The following is a 20,605-nucleotide window of genomic DNA, read 5'->3' on the forward strand; positions in this document are numbered from 1 at the left end:
TCCTGTACTCAGAGAGCTTAAGTTAAGAGCTGAGTGGTGAAAGATTGTGTGCTCTTTTGTCAGCAAAGAAGCAGTAACTGGTGAAAACTGACCTACCGAAGACAAGGGACTTGTAGCCCAGGAAAACCAAAGGGTCTCTATAAGCAGGCTCTCCCTGGAAAGTCCTAGAACAGTAGAACTGGGAAGACAAAAGTTGTCCTCTTTTCTAACTCATGGGCATATCCATTTAGCAGAGAACTGTGAGAACTGTAGATCCCACAAGCTGCCTGCACAGAAAACCCATTCTAACTTCTGGCACAAACAGACTAGAATAATAAAAGAAGGCCTTCGATTCTTCTCACACAATAGTTTGGAGTGAATATGATAAAAGAAATTTGGATTTGGCAGGGTCTGATTGTGGCTATTTTACCCCAAGATTAGACTACCATGAGCATTTCCCCCATTCCCTAACCGGGGCGCCATCAGCAGTGGAAAAGACTGGACCAAATGAAGGACAGCCCAGAGCCTAAAGCAAACACACCAAGAAAGAGCATCAGTGAGATTTGAGGAGGAAAAAGGTGCTGGAAATAAAAATGAAAACATTGGGAATCATCAGATAAAAGAGAAGACCCAAGGCAGGGAGATTTCCCCTTAGATGATAGAAAGGGTTTTCCAATACTCTCAACCAATGATTCTCAAGGTGCGGTCCCTGAACCAGGGGAATTAGTCAGTCATTTAAACTCTCAGACCCCATTACTCCAATGTTATTGAGTCAGAAGCCCTGGGGTTGTGCCCAGCAGTCTGAGGCATGTAAAAGCTTGAGAACCACTGTTCTAGATATAAAGTCTTATTACCCTTGAGGTAATAGGTTGAAGCTGCAACTCATTACCATCTTATGTGGATTCCGTGTTGGGTAGAATAATAATGCAAACCTAAAATAAAAGACATTTATTTCTGGATTCCATGTGCGTGGCTGACCAGTTGTCAGGAAAAACATTAACTTATACATCATGCCTCTTTTTCACAGTGAATTCTGAGTTTCAAAATATATCTGCATATTTGGGATATTTAGCATATATATTTTATGTTAGATTTACAAGTGTCACATGAGAGGCAAAATAATAATACGTAATTGGGAAATGACTGTTCATCTGAAAATATTTTTGCTTGATAATTCCACTTGGTGCAGAAAGGATTCTACTTGAACTTAAAAGACAATGAGATAGCTATGAGGATAGCTGAATAATTGAATGAAATGGTTAGAAAGTTCTCATGTGTACTCCTATTATTAATATTTCAGAATTTACTTGCATAAAGTCCATCTGCCTATATCATTCTGAGAAGTAATGGAGCATGAACACATGTGTGCAGATTTCTTTAGCTAAAGCTCCTACTTCAAAGCTGACTCGGTGACCTTTTCTAAATAGTTTAGTGGCTCTATCCCACGATAGTAGGAGATCAGAACTTAAATCCAACAGGATTTTATTGATATTAAAGTGAAGAAAAAAACCAGAACCGTACATTCAAAAGGCCAGGACATGATCTACTCTCCTACTTGGGTAAAAGATAACTTTGATGAAAGTTGTATCTATTAATCATTAAGAAGCAAGACTTGCTACCAGCTAATAAGGTAAATCTCGTACGAATCTCACAACTACAGTACCAATCCAAATCATTCAAGTGTGGTGGCAGGATTCCCAAGTCACATGGCCTGGGTTTCCATATCATAACTTCCTAGCTAGACCACCTTAAGAAATTACTTACCCTCTCAGTCTTTTTCCTCCCTTATCTTCAGAATGGGCATAGCATTACTACCCACCATAGAAAACCGTTGTGAATATGAAGTGCCGTAATACATGTGACGTGCTTAGACTAGTGCCCACCCCTGTGTTCAATACATGTTTTTCTTATTATTGCATTACTAACAAACTGAATATTTTATATTGAAAAAGAAACCCATGCAATTACATAGTGCTAAAATTAGTCCTTGGTAACCGGTCCGGGACTTATCTAAGCAGAACCACCTAAATACCTTTGACATGCGATTCACAGCTCATTTTAAAACTTAACACATCGGTTTGGTACAAGGACTACCATGGATTTGCATGGTAATATTATATGAGATGGATTTAAGCAAGCCATTTGGGATAATCCAAGCAAATTACCAACAGCTGATAGAGGATTTCTGCCCATGTAGCTGTTTTGCGCTGCGCTTCCTGCCTGCTGGTAGCAGCAAAATAGCGTATTAACTTCATCCTTCTGGTGTCCACCTGGCCCTCCACGCCTAGACCTTGAGTTCCAGTGATGTCACCCTTTGATCTTTCCCCTTTTAAAGTCCATATGCTGCATGACTTTCCCTTCCAGCCCAAAGCACAGACCTGTGAGAAAGAACAACCCCTCATTTAACATGAAAAACTGATGATTTCTATTAAATAATGTTTAAAAATAGACATGGTCTAATACATTCAATAGATTTGGAGTAGATTCATTAAAACTTCAAAAATCTATGTGTTCTTTTGCCTCAGCTTGACCCAACAGAAAAATGAAGCTTAATACCCCTCCATTTGTCACTGCCTATGTTTTTAAAATAAAAATAAATTTAAAATGCCACAATGAATCCCCAGTTCTCAGTATATAAATAAATAATATATAATATATATATATATATAAAAATATATATATATATTTTAAACAAGGGAAAAAGAGATGACTTGTGGATTTGAAAGAAGAGCTGTTATGTAAAAATAGAGTTAGAAGGAAAACTGAAAACATGTGAATGACCAGATAAAAGAGTAATGAGAAAAAATGTGTAAGAGCTGTGGTGCTTTCCGAAGGCTCTACCCCTCGATTCAGCCAAAGGGAAGAGCAGTTGGCCGCGGTAAATATTGCAGGCGGAACAGCAGTGTGCATGCATTAGCTACCCACATCTGGCATGCAGGTGTCCAAGTGGAGTCTGCCATCACTCCATGAAACAGTCAGATGTTGTCTTTTTAAATGCAGAATGGTGCGAGGACTCGTGGAATTCGGTGTTGGATGTCAAGCGTACAACACCTCCATTTACCTCGGGGTTGCAGGCAGAGCTGCTATTTGACATCCTTTTGAGTTAATTTTACTCAACAAAAATGTTTCATGAATATGAGTCAAAAACCGATTTCTTGCTCTTCCTTCAGAATCCCATCTTTGGGGAGATGAAACAAATGGAAAAAAAAAAGGTGTTTCTATTGCCAAAAACCTTATTTAACCTTAGTTACAGAGAGTTCAATTGCTTGTTTGGATTGAAAGAAAAAGATTATCAGAAAGAGTATTGATCACAGAGTTATTTTTATTTTTATTTATTTTTATTTTTTTAAGGATTTTATTTATCTACTTGACAGAGAAAGAAACAGCCAGCGAGACAGGGAACACAAGCAGGGGGAGTGAGAGGGGAAGAAGCAGGCTCCCAGCAGAAGAGCCTGATGGGGGGCTCGATCCCAGAACACAGGGATCACGCTCTGAGCCAAAGGCAGACACTTAACGACTGAGGGACCCAGGCGCCCCCACAGAGTTATTTTTAAAGGAGACTCCCAAGGACCCACTTATTTTTGACACAAAAATGAGCCATTCTTGACAACAGTTTAAGTGTCTTCTGGCTCTTTTAACCCCACTTTGGGTGAACTGCTCTGCCCCTCCTCTCAGATTTCAAGGCACCTACCTTTAATTCCTTTCTCAGAGACACCTACTGTTAAACATTCTTAGTTTGTAAACTTGGATCCCTCCAGGGAGAAAATACAGTAACAAAAACAGTTACAATAATGAACATGTTTGTCCTCATAGGAAGCTTGGTAACTGTGCATTAGCTCCTTGAAAATAGCCCTTGAATTTTTCTTCTTCTCATACCTGTAAGTCAGGGCTCTGCTTCCATGATGCTTGCGGGGTCTAGGAGAGAGTCACTGGTTCTTGGTTTTCAAGGAAATCAGGAATAGACACAAAGATAGCCTCTGGTAACGGAGAATTCTATTAAGATTATTGACAGCTCTCAGCACGGCATGAATAGGAACCTGTGCAGTTGGATCGGAACTAGCGGAAGCTACCTGCCGAATATGCTGAGTTCGCTTGCCTTTCTCAGGCTCTCTTTTCTCACCAGGCTGAAGAGACATCTCCGTGGGTCTCGCGCCGTGATGGTGACACAGACACTGTGCTTTCTCTCTGAGGACTGTCAGCCCTTTTGACATCGAACTACCTATCCGTGGTTCTGCTAAGCATTACATTGGTCACCTTTTTATTTTTCCCTGAAGACAGAAACTGATTCTTAACCACAATGGTGTGTGTGTGTGTGTGTGTGTGTACCTATGTATATATCTTAGGGATATTTAGAAATGTGTAAACCCTGACAGAAAGTTTTCTGTCCTGTCGATATTATTTATCTTCATTTCTATTCTGATTGTTTCTTCTTTTTAAAATAACCCTATTGGGTATTTCCCCTAACTTAAAAAAAAGCATTATGTGTCCATTATTAAAAATCTGAAAATTACACACACACACACACACACACACACACACACACAAAACCCAAATTACTACAATTAAATTTTAATGTTAATTACTAATCACTAATGTTAAATTTTAAATTAATCAAGTGTCTTATTGAAGGAGATATGTATACACATTTATATATTCTTATATGTCATTAATACTGTCCTTCAAAGTCTTTAATAAATGTGTAAATTCATCATATTATACTGATATATTGATGCAATATTTTATCAAAGTTATACATATATACAGTCGGAAAAAACTGTTTCCAATGCTTGTAAAAAAAAAACAGAGAGAGAGAAGAGAAAACCAACATGAATACACTGCTAATTCATGATTTTCCAATAAAAATATAATTTCCTGACTTCCTACGGTGGAAAGACAGACACAATCAGCTGCACACACACGTATCTACTCTATCCATCTTTTTAATATAATGACATTATAATTTTTGGAGGCCTTAGTATGACTATGTAAATATTTTCACCATTGCACAGTACAGAATATTATGTTGACATTTTCTTGTTTCTTGACATTATCTTGTTCAATTTCTTGTTGTTACTTCCATTGTAGGTAAGGGTAATAATCACTTGTTTTCTTGCTTACTTAGTTTCTATGTTTTATTCACTAATTTATCACCAAAAAATGTTATCATTATAATCTCCTTTTTGCTGAGGAAAGTGAATGTTAATCTCAATAATATTGAGGTTCAGCCCCAGCTTTTATGAGGTCTGGGGCTAAGTTCCTGGTTCTCACAGTACATCAAGGTATTGGAGGTATCATCTGGTATTTCGGTTATCCATCCGTCTTAGGTCTTTTGTCCATGGAGATTTGCCACATTATCATTCCTCATTCTTCCCTGCATGACCTTCTCAGGTCCAATGTCTCATTCATTCTGCTACTTGGTTCTGAGGGACTGAGAATCATTCTTCTGCTTTGATCCACACTGGGACCCCTAAAAAGTTATGAAAGGTTGTCCATGCTTTTATTTTTCTGGACATGTTTTGCAGCTATAATCTACCCAGGGTTATTTCTTGGAGTGATCACATGGTTGTTCTCCTTTATCTTATTAAGATGGTGACTTTCAATAATTAATATTTAAATTCTAAGCCAATTGTGAATTCCTAGGATAAGCCCTACTTGGAAATGCTGTATTATTTTTTATGTATTGCTGAATTTGATTTATTAATACTTTGCTAAGAATTTTCGCATCTGTATTCATGAGGTACATTTGTCTGTAATTCTTTTATTTGTAATATCTTTATCAGATTTGGCATTTTAAGGTTTTAGTATAAAGTCAGTTGAAAAATGTATTCTCTATTTCTCGAAGAGTGTGTTTAAGATTGGTAGGGTTTCTTTCACATAAGTTTGATTGAATTCACCAGTGAAATCATTTAGACTTGAAGTTTTCTTTGAGAAAAATTTTAAATAACAAATTTAATTTTTTTTTACAATATATGGGAACTATTCATATTTTCTATTTCTTTCTATATTGATTTTGTTCATTTGCATCTTTCATATGATTTTTCCATTTTGGGTGTGTTGCAAAATTCATTAGTATAAAGTTGTTCATAATATTCCCTTACTTTTTTAATGATTAAAAAGATTTCTTATTTATTCTTGATATTAGTAATATTTTTATCTTGATATTTAACAATTACATTACTTTTCAAAGAACAAACTGATTTATTGATTTTCTTTCATTGTCTATTTTCTATTTTATTGATAGCTGCCTTCAGTGCTCTTATTTTCTTTTTTCTACTTATCTTGGGTTTAATTTGCTGGAGTTTGTTTTTTTACTTCTTAAGATGGAAATACATACAATTATTTTACACTTCCTTTCTTTCTAACATAGTCATTTGAAATTATAACTTTTTAAAAATACTGCTTTAGCTGTATCTCATATATTTTGCTAAGACCTTTCATTATCCTTTGGTTATCATTAGTTCAAAATATGTTCCAATTACTCATAAGATTTTTTGCCTTATGGGCACTTCAGAAATGTGTTGTTTAAGTTAAAGATATTTGGAGATTTTATAGATAATTTATTGTTTTTAATTTCTAATTAATTACATTGTAGGCCGAAGTCATATTCTCCCATTCTTTGACATGTACTGAGACATGTTTATACTCTATAATATGGTCTGTCTTGGTGAATGCTCCATGTTTATTTGGAAATGCTACCGTAAATACCTATGTATAGTCTCTGAATATCAATTAGGTAAAATTCATTGATAGTGATTTTCAAATCTTCTGTCTACATGCCATTACCTTTGCTGTATTCTATCTTTAGAAGCAAATCACATGCATAGTCAAAGAGAGGGGATCACACAGGGTGTGAAAACGAGGAGGCAAGAATCATAGGACTACTTTAGGAACCTGTCTACCACAGCCTAAATATAAATATTGTTCTTGTAAATATTATATATTTGGTTTTGTGTTTTTTGTTAAGCCTGTAAATCTCTACCTCTACATTTTAAGTGAAGTATTTGGACAATTAACACTTAATGTAATTGTTACCATCGTGCCCACCTTTTCTTTTAAAATTCCATTTCTTCTTTCCTTCTTTGTACTTCCTTTTCTAGAATCATTTAGGTGACTCACATAAATTTTTGTATTCAGGTTCATGGGTCATATTGACTTTTAGGTATATCTCTTTATGTTATTTTGTTTTGTTCTATGACTACAATGTATATTTTTAACTTATGACAGACTACCCTCAAATAATATACTATTTATAGTTCAAATAATATATTCTGTATTACATATAGTCATATATATTATGTACCATATATTATATACTATGTTACATATTATATACTTCAAATAATATGCTATCTTTATATTGTTTAAGAACTTTATAACAATTACTTACATTTTCCTCTCCTATACTTTTTTGCTTTTCTTGTCCTATATTTTAATTCTATGTAACCAAATTTTTTCACAAATGCAGTTCCTTTGTCACAACTGCAGATTTCAGATGGCATATTTGAAATGCAGGGTAGTACTCTGTAAGAATTAGTGTAACTTGAACGATTTTTCTCAGATTTCTTGCCGTTCCCTTTTCTTTCTGTAGGCTGCTGTATTACACTTGGGAATTATCTTGTGTACCTCACGGAGCAATGTTTTATTTCCCCTGCCCCACTTCCAGTCGTTGAAAAACAAATTCTATTTATTTGTCCCTAAGAGAACACTGATGGTGAGTTAATGATTCCTTTGCAGCTGGAACTTCCAGAGATTTCAGTCTCTCAGTTGAGCCCTTATACATCCGTTAGAAGTTCTGCTGGTTTCTACTTACCCCCACCTATGACGGACTTCTCTGATCTTATTGTTGCATGCCTAAAGATGATTTCAGCTATTGGCCTCTCTTTTCTAGAAGGAGTTGATTGTTTCAGGAAAGCAGCTCAATGAGCTTTCTTTGCATCCTAAACGAGCTGACAATTTAGCGAAATCTATCATTTTGTGGATTATCTAGCTTTTGCATTTTAGGATGTAAGCAATTGTCTGTTGGGACTTTCTATATCTTAACTGGAAAAAGGAGTCCAAAAACAGATTTTTTAAGAAAAATAAAGCCAGGACATTTTTTTTTCTTAATCTACGTTCATCCTTATTATAATTTCCCACTGACAAAACCAAGGAAGCAAAAGCAACATATTTAATGTTTCAAAAGTATTATTAATTAATTAATTAATTAATTAATCCTAAGGATTAAGGATACAGGAAAATGCTTTCTTCTAATTAACAAAGTCTTTTTAGAGAATAAACTTTAGAGTTATTTGTTTCAGTGGAGAAGAGAATTGCTGGACTTGTTATAAAGAAGACAAGTAGCAAGTACACTATAGATTTTTGAGAGTGTTATATTGATTCAAAGCCCTGAAAATGTGACATGGGTTTTTTTTAATTAGTAAAGTCAATAAAACTTTTTCGATTAATAAAGTCACAAACCGTGCTTAATAAGAACATGTATGCTTTTTACTAAAAGTCTTAATAAAGTATGTGAAATGTCAATTTAATAATTACATTGGCTAAGCTGAGAAACATTTATCTAAACATTTGGTTTTTAATACTGCACTAAATAACCAGAGAAAAAATAACCATGTCCCTAAATATATATGATAACTCCTCTTATTTCAAGAAAAGGAAATTCATATTTCCTTTTGCGCTATGTTCACTTAAGTTGAATGACTTGATTTTTTTTACCCTTTAAGCTATGATGGTTCCCATATGTGTTTCTTTGGGTTTTTTTTTGTGGATGATAAGCTATGAATATCACTGCAGTTAAAAATAATATCTATATAATATAGCAAAAATTATTCAGACTCATTTTGTAATTATCAAAGACCACTGATGATTTAATGCATAGAGAAACTGAAATCTGAAAACTGCCTAGCTTCCCATAAGCTCATTTTGCTTGGTTTTTTAACTCTATTTTACTATGGTGGTCATTCAGAATAAAATCAGAATCGAATTTTTATGCGTTGAAGAAAACTTGATACTTGAAGCAAAATAAACTTTGGGACATCAATTCTTTTTTAGACTATTTTTGGCATCCACTTTTTCTTTTATTTTTGGAGAAAATTAAAATAACATCTAATTAATTTCTCATGTGGTAAGGCTAAATATATATTCACCACTCCATTTCCTTCTTTTTTTTTCCCTAAGATTTTATTTATTTATTTAAGAGAGAGAGAGAAAGCATGAGCAGGGGTGGGGCAAGGGAGAAGCAAACTCTCCGCTGAGCACTGAGCCTGATACAGGGCTTGACCCCAGGACCCTGAGATCATGACCTAAGCTGATGTCAGCCGCTTGACTCACTGAGCCACCCAGGCGCCCCTCACCACTCCCTTTCTAATGACTTCACATTGAACCACAATTATCTTAAGATTAGAAATTAGTCAGAAACAATGCTTTTCAAAGGATGTTTGTATTTTTCTATTAATTGAATGAGAAAAGTAAACGTAAAAATAATTTAGGACAAATCACTATTTTCTCCTGATATCTGGAGTCTCTTTCACACAAGTGGTTCTCAAAAATGTCTCGAGGAAAGCATATCCAGTATTGTCATTATAACAGCATTCCAGAACCTGAGAGTCATGGTCCTGAGCCACCGCAGGAAATCAGCTCTACTAATTCATTTCATCCTGTTTATATATAAATTCATTTAGGACATCAGACTTTCACTTCCCTGAGAATGTTTCTTCTCTCTTTAAAAGTTTGTCATTTTGCCAAGTCAAGATAAAGAAACACTTAAAACTGTAATGTTATTTCTACTTCTTAAAAATCCCCTATATGCATTTTTTTCAGTTATAATCAGATTGAAAGTTGCTCGTATTCTGTTTTAGTTATAGCCTTCTAGCTTCGTTTTCTTGCTCACCCTGACTCATGGGCTGCATGGACACATTCTCTCTTTCAAAACTTTAGTTTCTCTGACATGCTTACCATCAGACAGTTCCGCCTGCCGTACTTCTAAAGAATTCATCTAAATCGTTTGCCAAACCTCACAGTTTTTCTCTGCACTAATAGTCCCATTATCACTTTTAGGCACCACACCAATAGGAACTAATCTCCTTTTCCCTTGATGATAATTCTTCTCATTTTAAGGACTATATTGTCTGATATTAATGCAGCAACCATAGTTTCTTTTCATTAATATTTACACACACACATATGTATGTATGCATATATATATGTTCAATCGTTCTCCTTATAAAATATCTGTTTTTATCTTAAGATGGTGTCTTAGAAATGACATATAGCTATATTTTTTTCCAATGTGCAGTTGTTCTTTGAACAACACAGGTTTGACCTGCACAGGTCCACTTACAGGTTTTCTTTTTATATAAATACAGTATAATACTGTAAATGTATTTCCTCTTCCTTATGACTTTTAAACAACATTTTCTTTTCCCTTGTTTACTTCATTGTAAGAATACAGTATATTATACAAATAACATACAGTATATGGGTTTATTGACTATTTATGTTATCAGTAAGGCTTCCAGTCAACAGTGCACTATTCGTACTTAACATTTTGGGGGAGTCAGAAGTTATATGTGGATTTTCAACTGCATAAGTGGTTGGTGTCCTAACCCCTAAGGTGCTTAATGGTCAACTGTCTATCTGAATTTACCTGATGAGTTTGGTCCATTTACATTTATTATTACTAATATACTTGGAATTTTTCTACCCCCCTTTGTGCTTTCTCTGTTCCATTTTCCTATCCGCCTCATTTCTTTCTTCTTGCTTTCTTTCTGATTAAAGACTTCAGTGCCGTTTTGTCTATACTCTTTTAGACACTCTACTCTGCCTTGAAATTTTAACAAGACACATTAAATTTACTAAAGTCTAAATTTCATTAATGTCTCTACCCTTTTTCTAAAAAAATAAAAAGCACTTGAATTCCATTCACCTTCATTCAATGTACCTGTTGTTGCTTTTTAACATTTTAATTGTGTCAAGATTTAACTTCAGCGCCCCATGGATGTTATTATTTTGGGTGTGTGTATACAGCAATTTTTGTTTATACTTACTTTACATTTGATTCTTTTATTACCATTCCTTCTAGGATTTCATATTTTTTCTCTGGGTTTGTTTTCTGTATTCTTGAAGTAAATAGCAAGCATCTCTGCTTTTGTTCATACGAAAACGCCTATGTTACCCTTGATCTTGAATGATCAGTTAGCTGGCTATAAACTATAAATCCATATTTTTCAATCTAAGCAGAGGTCGAATTTTTTCTTATTTTTTTATTACTTTAAATTTATTTATTTATTTATTTATTTATTTATTTATTTTGCCAATTGACTTTTTCACTGAGGACGTAGACCCTGAAACGTTCTGAGTTTCATGTGGTAGTCTAAGTTTCAATCCCCACCATTACTTGTGTCCCCTTCCCAAACACGGCCATTGAAACTAAAGGTTTCGGTGTGAGGTGTCCCTAGTATACCCTGGCTTCATACTACCGTATCATTTTGGGTTCAGCTCGCTTTTCCATTTTGGCTTCTGTGGATTGACTCGACGTCTTGTGAGCGCAGTTTTGCATTAAAAAAAAAAAAATGTTTGTTTTACCTCCTTCAGAATGTCTAGTGATTTCAATGGGGTGATTTTTCAAGCAATAAATGTTATATTGACTGATTTAACAAACTTTTCTATGTTTACCTCTTTCTTATCTCTCTGTTTCTGAGCTCGGGTTCCATAACCCATCATAACGACCACTCCTTGCACCCACCCTCAATGCCTTTGCTCCCTTCCCTTCCACACACTGGAGCGGCAGAGCCGCAGACCCGGTTACATAAATCCCATCTGCTTCATGAAGTTTATATGTAATACAATTGTGCTGACTGGGGTGTGCTTTAAATTTATGACAGCAAACCTTAAGTAATTCACCAGTGCTGCATAATCTTTCTACCTTTCTACAGCCAATTGTTTATTCCCTTCTCCAGGAAGGCACATTCACACTTTTTTTTTTTTTTTTTTTGGTCATCAACACAGAGCTAGTGACTCTACCTCTTCTTTCATTGAACAAAAAGATAGAAAAACAAAACAAAACAAAAACACAAAGAATGACCTCATCCTTCCCAGCACCATATCTCCTGATGTTCCTGCATCTTTTACTCTCTGCACTGTCTTCCCTTCCACCAGAGTGGCCCAGGGACCTGTGTGCGCTCCTGTATCGTAACAATCCTTTCCCTTATGCATTGGCTCCCATGTCCACCATGTACTCCAAACCTGCTCCTGCAATCATCTCTCTCCCACAGCATTAATAGTCCCTTCTCCCTTTCCCAACAGCATATAAACAAGCTGTGCTAGTTCTCTGTTTAATGTCACTATGGCAACTCCCCAGCATAGCATTGTGAAATGAGGTACAGAGCCAGAGGGTATATTGAGACATGAACACGTCCCACAGTTCCTGGCCTCAGACATCTGTGAGCAGTAGAGAAGAAACGAGGTCTGAAAATCTTAAATAATGTTTGTTTTTCTCTTTTCTTAAATTTTGAAATAATTGTAGACTTGCAGAAAAGAATAATCTTTTCAACATATGGAGCTGAGCCAGTTGGATATCCACAAAACAAAAACAACTATTTTTAGAAGGAACTTAGTTTCTTATTCATTGAGTTATCTTGGTACCTTCCTTGAAAATCAATTGATAATAAATGTAAGAATTTATTTTGGACTTTCAGTTACGTTCCATTAATCCATATGCCCATACTACATTGTCTTAATTACTGTGATTTTATGAAAAGTTTTAAAATTGGGTAGTGTAAGTCCTCCAATTTTGTGTTTTTTTTTTCAAGTTTATTTTCGCTATTCTAAGTCCTTTATATTTCCAGACATATTAGGATCAGTATGTCCATTTTGACAACAACAAAAACTGCTAACACTTTGATAGTTTATGTTAAATTTATATAAAATCTGATAGAATTGACATCTTGATAATATTGAGTATTCCAATTCATGAATATATATTATTTCTTTATCTACTTAGATCTTTAATTTATCTCAGCAATGTAGCTTTGAGTATAAAACTGTTACACCTCTTTTGTTATATTCCTCCCTAAGTTCTTGTTGATGTTATTATAAATGGAATTATTTTCTTAATTTTGTTTTAAGGTTTTTCATTACTAGAATATAGAAATAAAATAATTTTTGTATGTTGATCATGCATCATGATCAACCTTTCTAGATCTATTTCTTTTTTCTAGTAGTTTTTCTGTTAATTTCTCAGGAGTTTCACTAATAGAATCAAGTCATCTTCAAATAAAGGGTTTTTTTTCCCTCTCTTTCCAACCTGTAATTTCTTTTTTCTTTTTCCTTTCTTTTCATTTTCTTCTTTTCTTCCTTCCTTCCTTTCTTTCTTTTTTTTAATTGCACTGCTTGTGTTTGAATCCCAGCTTCACCACAGCTAAGAAAGCCTGGGAAAGTTGCTTTATCTCTTGGACTCCCCACTTCTCCATCTGTAATATGGGGTTAGTTATTGTCACCATCTACCTTAAAGTGTTGTTTTGCAGATCAAATGGTTAAACACACATAAAGTGTTAGCATAGTATGTATGGTATTCTGTTCCTTCTCAACAAGTGTTAGTTGCTATTATTTAACTGCAAACAAGTTTTAGTTGTGTCTATAGGCAGTAAGAATTACCCTTCTGAGTTCTTTTAAGTGCTTTTGGCCTCAGCTATACAACCGTCAGGATAGCCACGCTCACTCCTTCTCCGAGATTAGCCTTCAGGCTTCAGCCTACTGCACAGTCGGTATAGTGGAGACCAATTTTTTTTCTGCTATACCTTTTATATCCATCATATCAGAACAAGTCAACAAAAACTGGCAGTGAAATATAACTTCTTAAGAATATTCCTAGTGCATAACGATTCAAAAAAAACCCTTTAAAATGAATTAAGTCTGTGAATAAACTTTGAGAGGAAAAAACTTGAAGTTTGACTAGAACATTCAATAAACATGGCTTCTCAGTCATCGCAATAAAAGTAACACATAAAAAATACAAATGTGTTGCATAGAATATAGAAAATAACAGGCATTAAGTACATCATGATATCATGCCAATCGATGTTCGCATATATTTACTTGGGAAGACTTAATTTCAATTAGGAAGAAAAAAATCTAAGGCTATACCCAAAATCTGGCTCAATTTTTCCCCTTATTTCTAGTTAATTCCGTGTGTGTGTGTGTGTGTGTGTATAATAGTATGTCATGTTGTTTGTAAGTAATACAAGAACATAGCACTCATTGCAACTTTGAAAAGCCATTAAAAGTGTTCACTTTATGCCTCAACAATAATGCTACAGTTTGTTTTAATCAACTCTGTATATACAGTTTGTCTCCTAAGAATTAAGTGTTACCTAATGTCCACTGACTGAAAGAATCATTTATAAGCTTGTAAGACAGGGTTTGGTTCAGTTCTATTTTGAAGAAAACGAACTTATCTGAAATATAAAACCAATTTTGTAACTTTGCCCACTGGAGACACTGGGAAACACTGCATACTACAGCCCATTGCAAAGGCTGACAAAGTTCATTAGCATATGAAAAATAAATTTCCTAGGCAAAATGACAGTTTTATATATATATTTTAAAAAAGAATAGATTTTCTTGGTGGAATTTCTGGAAACAACATAGTGGTGGATCATACTGTATTGAATGGCCATCTACTCTGCTGTATCATGCAGCTAGTCTGTGGCTTGAAATACTTCACCAAATTAGTAACTGAATCTGGGTTCCTGCTATGATCTGCTGAACATAAACTCAAACGTAACTGTTGAAATTGACTAATAGGAACTAATAATCACGTAGTAAAGTGAGATCAGCTAAAGTAAACAAATATGCATCGTTACCAAATAAATATCACTAAAGCAATGTAGCTTATGTATTTCCCACTCTTCCTGTTTCCCTAAGAGGGGAAATTTTCCAATCTCTTTCTTGGAGGAAGAACATGTGAAAGGCATCTATTCAGCTTCTTCCTGCTTTCTTGTTCATTTTTTTCCCCAAGAGAGGAAGAGAGATTTATCTCTTTGATAAGTTTGGATGAAGGAGCTAAGCATGTTCAGCTAAGCCCAATCCACCGTCCCTCATGTGTCTCCGATCTGCCGGCTTGCAGATGGGACTAACTCCCCTTAGGGGTGTTGCATACACGAACTGCATTACTGCACAAAACCGCCAACAGTATCTGGAGGCCTTCTGTGGACAGCATCTTGGGACAATAAGGAACAGCTATGTAACTCCCTGTGGCTGATCTTGGCCTGACCCAGTACGTGCAACATTGACATAAGGAGGCACAGCTTCTAAATTTTAATCATTAATAAAGATAATGATAATCCTAGCAGAGCCTGTGCCTTCTGAGTCTACTAATTTCCACTTCATTGTATGTATGGTCTGTTGTTTTGAATATATTCATATTGTGTCTAACTTTTGACGCTTCTTGCATAAAAACGAGTGGAACCAGGCAAGCTCCTAGTGTTCTGTGTACATAAATTATATGAACCAAAATCAGAGAAAATCCTACATGGCATAAATCCATGATGTATAACTGTTCTAGCAGCACATAGAAATGTATACATAAATACATTTGAAAGATGCCAGGTACTATATAAATGTAAGACATTATTGTGTTGTTATTCGTTGTTTATAAAATTATTTGGATCATTTTTCATTCAAAATATCTGCCTAAAAATTTTTGCTTTGAGCTTGTACCTCCAGAGGATTTTAAACACTGGCAAAAATCACCAGGCTGGCCTGCACGCGGTCGCTGCGATCGTGCCGCGTGGACTCCTGGCCAGGTTGTATTGAATCGGTTCCTTCACTCGGACTCTGCTTCCAGGGCCCTAATTTTCTGGCTCAGCTCAGGTTCAAAGATGTGTCAGACAACAATATCTGGCAATTCTAGGGCAGGAAAGGCCCCAAACTAAACAGAATTGGGAAATCTCACAGGGTTTCTATGCCAGGACTTGCTGGAAAGGGAACAATATTTAAAAGAAGAAGCAAGAATGCATCGTTCACTCCTAGAGACCAATTTGGACCTCTCACCACTCCTGCCACACACACACACACACACACACACACACACACACACACACTCTTCCAATATTAACGCATTGCTTAATAATTAATTCTCTCTCTGGATCATGAGCAACCTAACAAGAATAATTCAAGAAGGAAAAGGGACTGAACACCAGCGCATGTAAGACTATTCTAGCAATATGCTAAGAAAGATCTCTTTTTCTAATAAACAGATCACATGAAACAGTTAAGAGAGCCTGAACAAAGATGTATTTAAACTGCCAGTTTACTTTATACCAAAACTAAAACCTTTTAAGTTTCGTTTACATAATTCCTAGACTCTATGTTTCCTCATATTCATCTCTTGATGCCTTTGGACTGAAACACTATCCGGCTACATAATACTGAGTAGTGCCATGTGAGAAATAACCTACCGACCCCTCCTCTGGAACAGAAGACAGAGTAATGCAGGATGTGACTCTGAACCAATCCATGATGGCACCACCAGATACTGAGGACCATGCCAGGAAAGTAAGCTCCAGCCCTCCTCCTGCTGTGGGGGGTGAAAGACACCCTTGCCTTTGTTTATACGTTTATTAATGTTGTTTGTTTCCCGGATGCAGAGCCTCTATGTCCCCATTTCTATCTAGGAAGCAAATTGTGATGAAGGACACAACAGGTTTGAGGAACCCACTCTGTAGTGTTAACTCGTTCCAGTACAAAGTATGTGCCGTGTTAAAATAGTCCGTGCTGTGCCTGGTAGATAGTAAATGAGACGTCTGAGGCCTGGTCCCAAACTGTAGCTGGTGCTTCAGAAGAAGAGATGGCGACTTAAGGAGGCTGTTGGTCAGTAGGATAAAAGAGAAAATGGCATCACTACCTGGAACACTGGTCATCAGACACAACACTCAAACTTTCTAGTTTCCTAAAATCACATAGCACTTATTATGCTCCTGGCTGTTAGCAATGCTTTCATGCTTGTCAAGATTCTAGACACCCACATAATATATACACATGGCACTTCATGGGGCCTTTTATCTAAATTCCTGTACTTTTCTATTACAACTTTCTCTCCTGCGAATGAATTCTAATGCCAATTCCTTGCTGCAGGGACCTTCTTTTTTAAAAGATTTTACTTGATAGAGACAGGGAGCACACAAGCAGGGGAGGCAGCAGGCAGAGGGAGAGAGAGAAGCAGGCTCCCCTCTGAGCAGGGAGCCTGACACGGGGCTGGATCCCAGGACTCTGGGATCATGACCTGAGCCGAAAGCAGACGCCTAACCCACTGAGCCACCCAGGCGCCCCACCTGTTAACTTCTTACCTTTCTCGTGTGGCTTATCTGAGAGAGGCCTTCCAAAGGTAAAACATCATTTTACGCACATGCAGCGCCATGAGAGCAGGGAACGCTGTGATGTAACCCCAAGTACGTAAGATATTGTAGGTGTCCAGTAGATACTTGCTGGCTTGTGTTGAATCATTCATTACGTGCATTGCTTATTCTCGTGACTTCATTGTTTTTCAATACTCTAAGGTTTTATGCAGCTGAGTTTCGTCGTATCCTTCTTCATCTGGCTCATTCTCTGCTTCCCCCGGTGGCATACCTAACACAGTACCATATGGGTACATCAGTTCAGGTTCACTGATACACCTTTGATCAGCTGAGATGTGCTAGCCCGGATGGCTGTAACAGTAACTATATTTAAAGAGACCAACCATTATACTATTTCTACAAATATTTTTAATGACAAAGGAATTTTTAAAACAAAATAAATGGACTTTCGTAACTGGGAGAATGTTAGTAGTCTTCTAGTTCAAAACTTTTTACAGATGAAGACAGGGTAGAGGTAGCTTTAAACAATTATTAAAGTTTATATCACTACTAGTAATCATTCAATAAATAATTGTTGCTTAATGATTCTAGAAATAGAGAAGCACCTCATCTTTTTTATGTATCTACAAATTCCAAGGCATTTATGAAAACCTATCCTAAATCGGTAAAGGATCTCTTTATAATTTAGTCTAGGAATGCCAAGAAATGAAAGATTTAGATTGTAAATGCTACGTGTTATAAGAATTAAAAGTTGAGTTCAGAAAAATTCAGCAAAAACCTCTCAGCTCCTGATATTCTAGCTCTGGCTTCCAAGGGCTTCGGGCTATTTCTCTTCCACTGGGGAGACAAATGGTTATTAAATCTCCGCAATTAAGTGTAACATGAGGATGTAAATGGACTCAAATTTTCAAAATTGTACCTTAATTTTTTAGCTTGTTAAGAATTTGCCTCAATCAAATAGCACCACATTTAGCTAGCAGCGGGAACAGGAAGATGAAATTGAGGGCAATTAAATATATATTTAAAAATACTTCCCATGCACTAAATTTTACATCCGGTTCTAAAAGAATATAGAGATGAACAAGTTATACTTTCTGTTTCAGGAAGCTTAAAATTTATTAGCACAAAGAACACCCACAATGACAATATGACACAGAAAATTAAGAGGTATACCTCCAGTGCCTCTAATTTTATGGTGAACTAAGAATGGCCGTGCATATGATAGGTCTGGGCAGCACAGAAGCGAAAAGAGGAGAGACAGGTGGGAGCGGAAGCCTTGTTCATTACGAGGGCAAGACCCAGAGGTTCCTCCCGTCACTTCTGCTCACATTGCGTTGGCAAGAACTTAGTCGGGTGGCCACTCTTAGCTCCAAGGGATCCTGAAAAGTGCACTCCGTAGCTGACAGTCCACGTGCCTAAATCTCAAGGAGTTTCGAGTTGAATTTTAACTAATTTTTTTCTGCATCTATTGAGATTATCGCAGACATTTTTAAAATGTGTTCTCGCAGCGAATTGTATGAATAGATATCCTAGCTGGAGAAATTCTGCATACCTGAAATAAATCCAATGTGATAAGAACATTATCTCTGATTCAAATTTCTGGATTTGGTTTGCTAATTGTTTTAGAGTTTTGCATCTATGCTGATGTTTCCGATCAGCCAGATGTATGCTTTTTTCACACTGACTGCAGTAGACTTTTAGTTTTAACTTCTGGACTACTTCTCTTTTGCTTTAAAATTCTCCAAATTCCCCTACGATCTTCCCTTAGAAAATCTGCACCTATTGGTTGGGGCACATGCTTCCCTAACTTTGATCTGGGTTGACGGGTACGGGAATTGGATGTGGAAAGAGATATCACCAGAGCCCAGGGGAGTCCACAGGACACATCGCAGAATCTAAGAAAAAAATGTAAAGGTCACATTCCACAAAGCAATAGAAATGAATGAAATTGCCTATTTGGGACACGTGAGTTCCCAGGGCTGGCAAATCCCCCAGAGCGACTGCCTCGTCTAGCTTCTTAAAAGTTTTTGGCCTTTGAGAAATTCCCTCACTTGTCTTCAGCCATGCATGAAAGAGGTGTTGGTTTTTATTCAAAATATTCCTCAAATATACATTGTTTTTGTATGTGCTATAGCAGGAAGGGGTTGACTTTATATCCGTTCCACGCTACTGCCAGAAAAAGAAGTTTTCCGTTCACTTTTTCGCGGTAAACCTGACATCACTACCAAATGCATACACCTGAGCATGCTAACGCGGCCTTGTCTGTCATGGTAGGCCACTCGCGGACACCTTCTTGTTCTCCTCTCTTAGCTTGCATCACACTCCATGGCATTTCTTCTACCTTAGTCACCCCTCTTCCTTCCTATCTTTTGCTGTCTCCTCTTTCTCAATCTCATTTCTAAGCTTCAGAGTGCCCCACCGTTTGTTCCTGAGATTCTTCTTATGCTGTGCTCTTTCCTGAGGAGATCTGATCCATTCTGATGTTAAATATTGCCTAAATTTAATCCTCCAGAGCTCCAAGCCCATTTTAACTTGCCCATGTAATCCAGACCGTTGGGTCCCTATTAAATATATCTTCAAAATATATTCTCTTCCCAGGCTTTCTCTTCTCACTAAATTATTCCACCAAGTACCCCACTGCTGAAGGAAAACACATATGAATAATTCTTCTTTCCTTTCTTTTCCTTGTCTCTCATCTTTAATCCGTCAACATTTTCTGTTCCTTCTGCTGCTGAAACATACCTGAAAATGTCTATTTATCTCTACTTGTTCTGCCCACACCTATCTGGACCTACTTACAGTACTGGCGAAATGGCCTTTTGTACCCTCTCTCAGCTTCTTTTCTTCTCCCCGTAATCTGTTTCCATCAGATAAACCAGAATGACCTTTTGAAAAGTTGAATCACGTTAAATCGATCCCCCTGCTTAAAAATCCTTCCAAGATTTTTGTTAGCACCTGTCATAAAATCCAGCATTGCTGCAGAGTCAAGGAGGCTCTGCAGGTGAGGAAGGCCATCTTCTTCTGCCTCCGGTCTTGCCGCACCTCCCTGCTACACTCCAGCTGTGCAGGAATCCTCTTTCTTCGTTAGTTCCAGCCAGGCTGTTTCCTGCTGTGCGCTTTCGTAATTGCGATTTCCTCCTACCCTCCCTCCTGTTCCATGAACGACTGCTTCCTTTCACTTTTCCAGCGTCAACCAAATGCCAAGTCCTCAAAGAGTTTGATCCTGGCTGTTTTAGCTAAGTAGATCTCTGCAGTCCAAGTCTGTCAGGTTGCCC

This window comes from Ursus maritimus, unplaced genomic scaffold (genome assembly GCF_017311325.1).
Source record: "Ursus maritimus isolate PB19 unplaced genomic scaffold, ASM1731132v1 scaffold_11, whole genome shotgun sequence".
Classification (NCBI taxonomy): domain Eukaryota; kingdom Metazoa; phylum Chordata; class Mammalia; order Carnivora; family Ursidae; genus Ursus; species Ursus maritimus.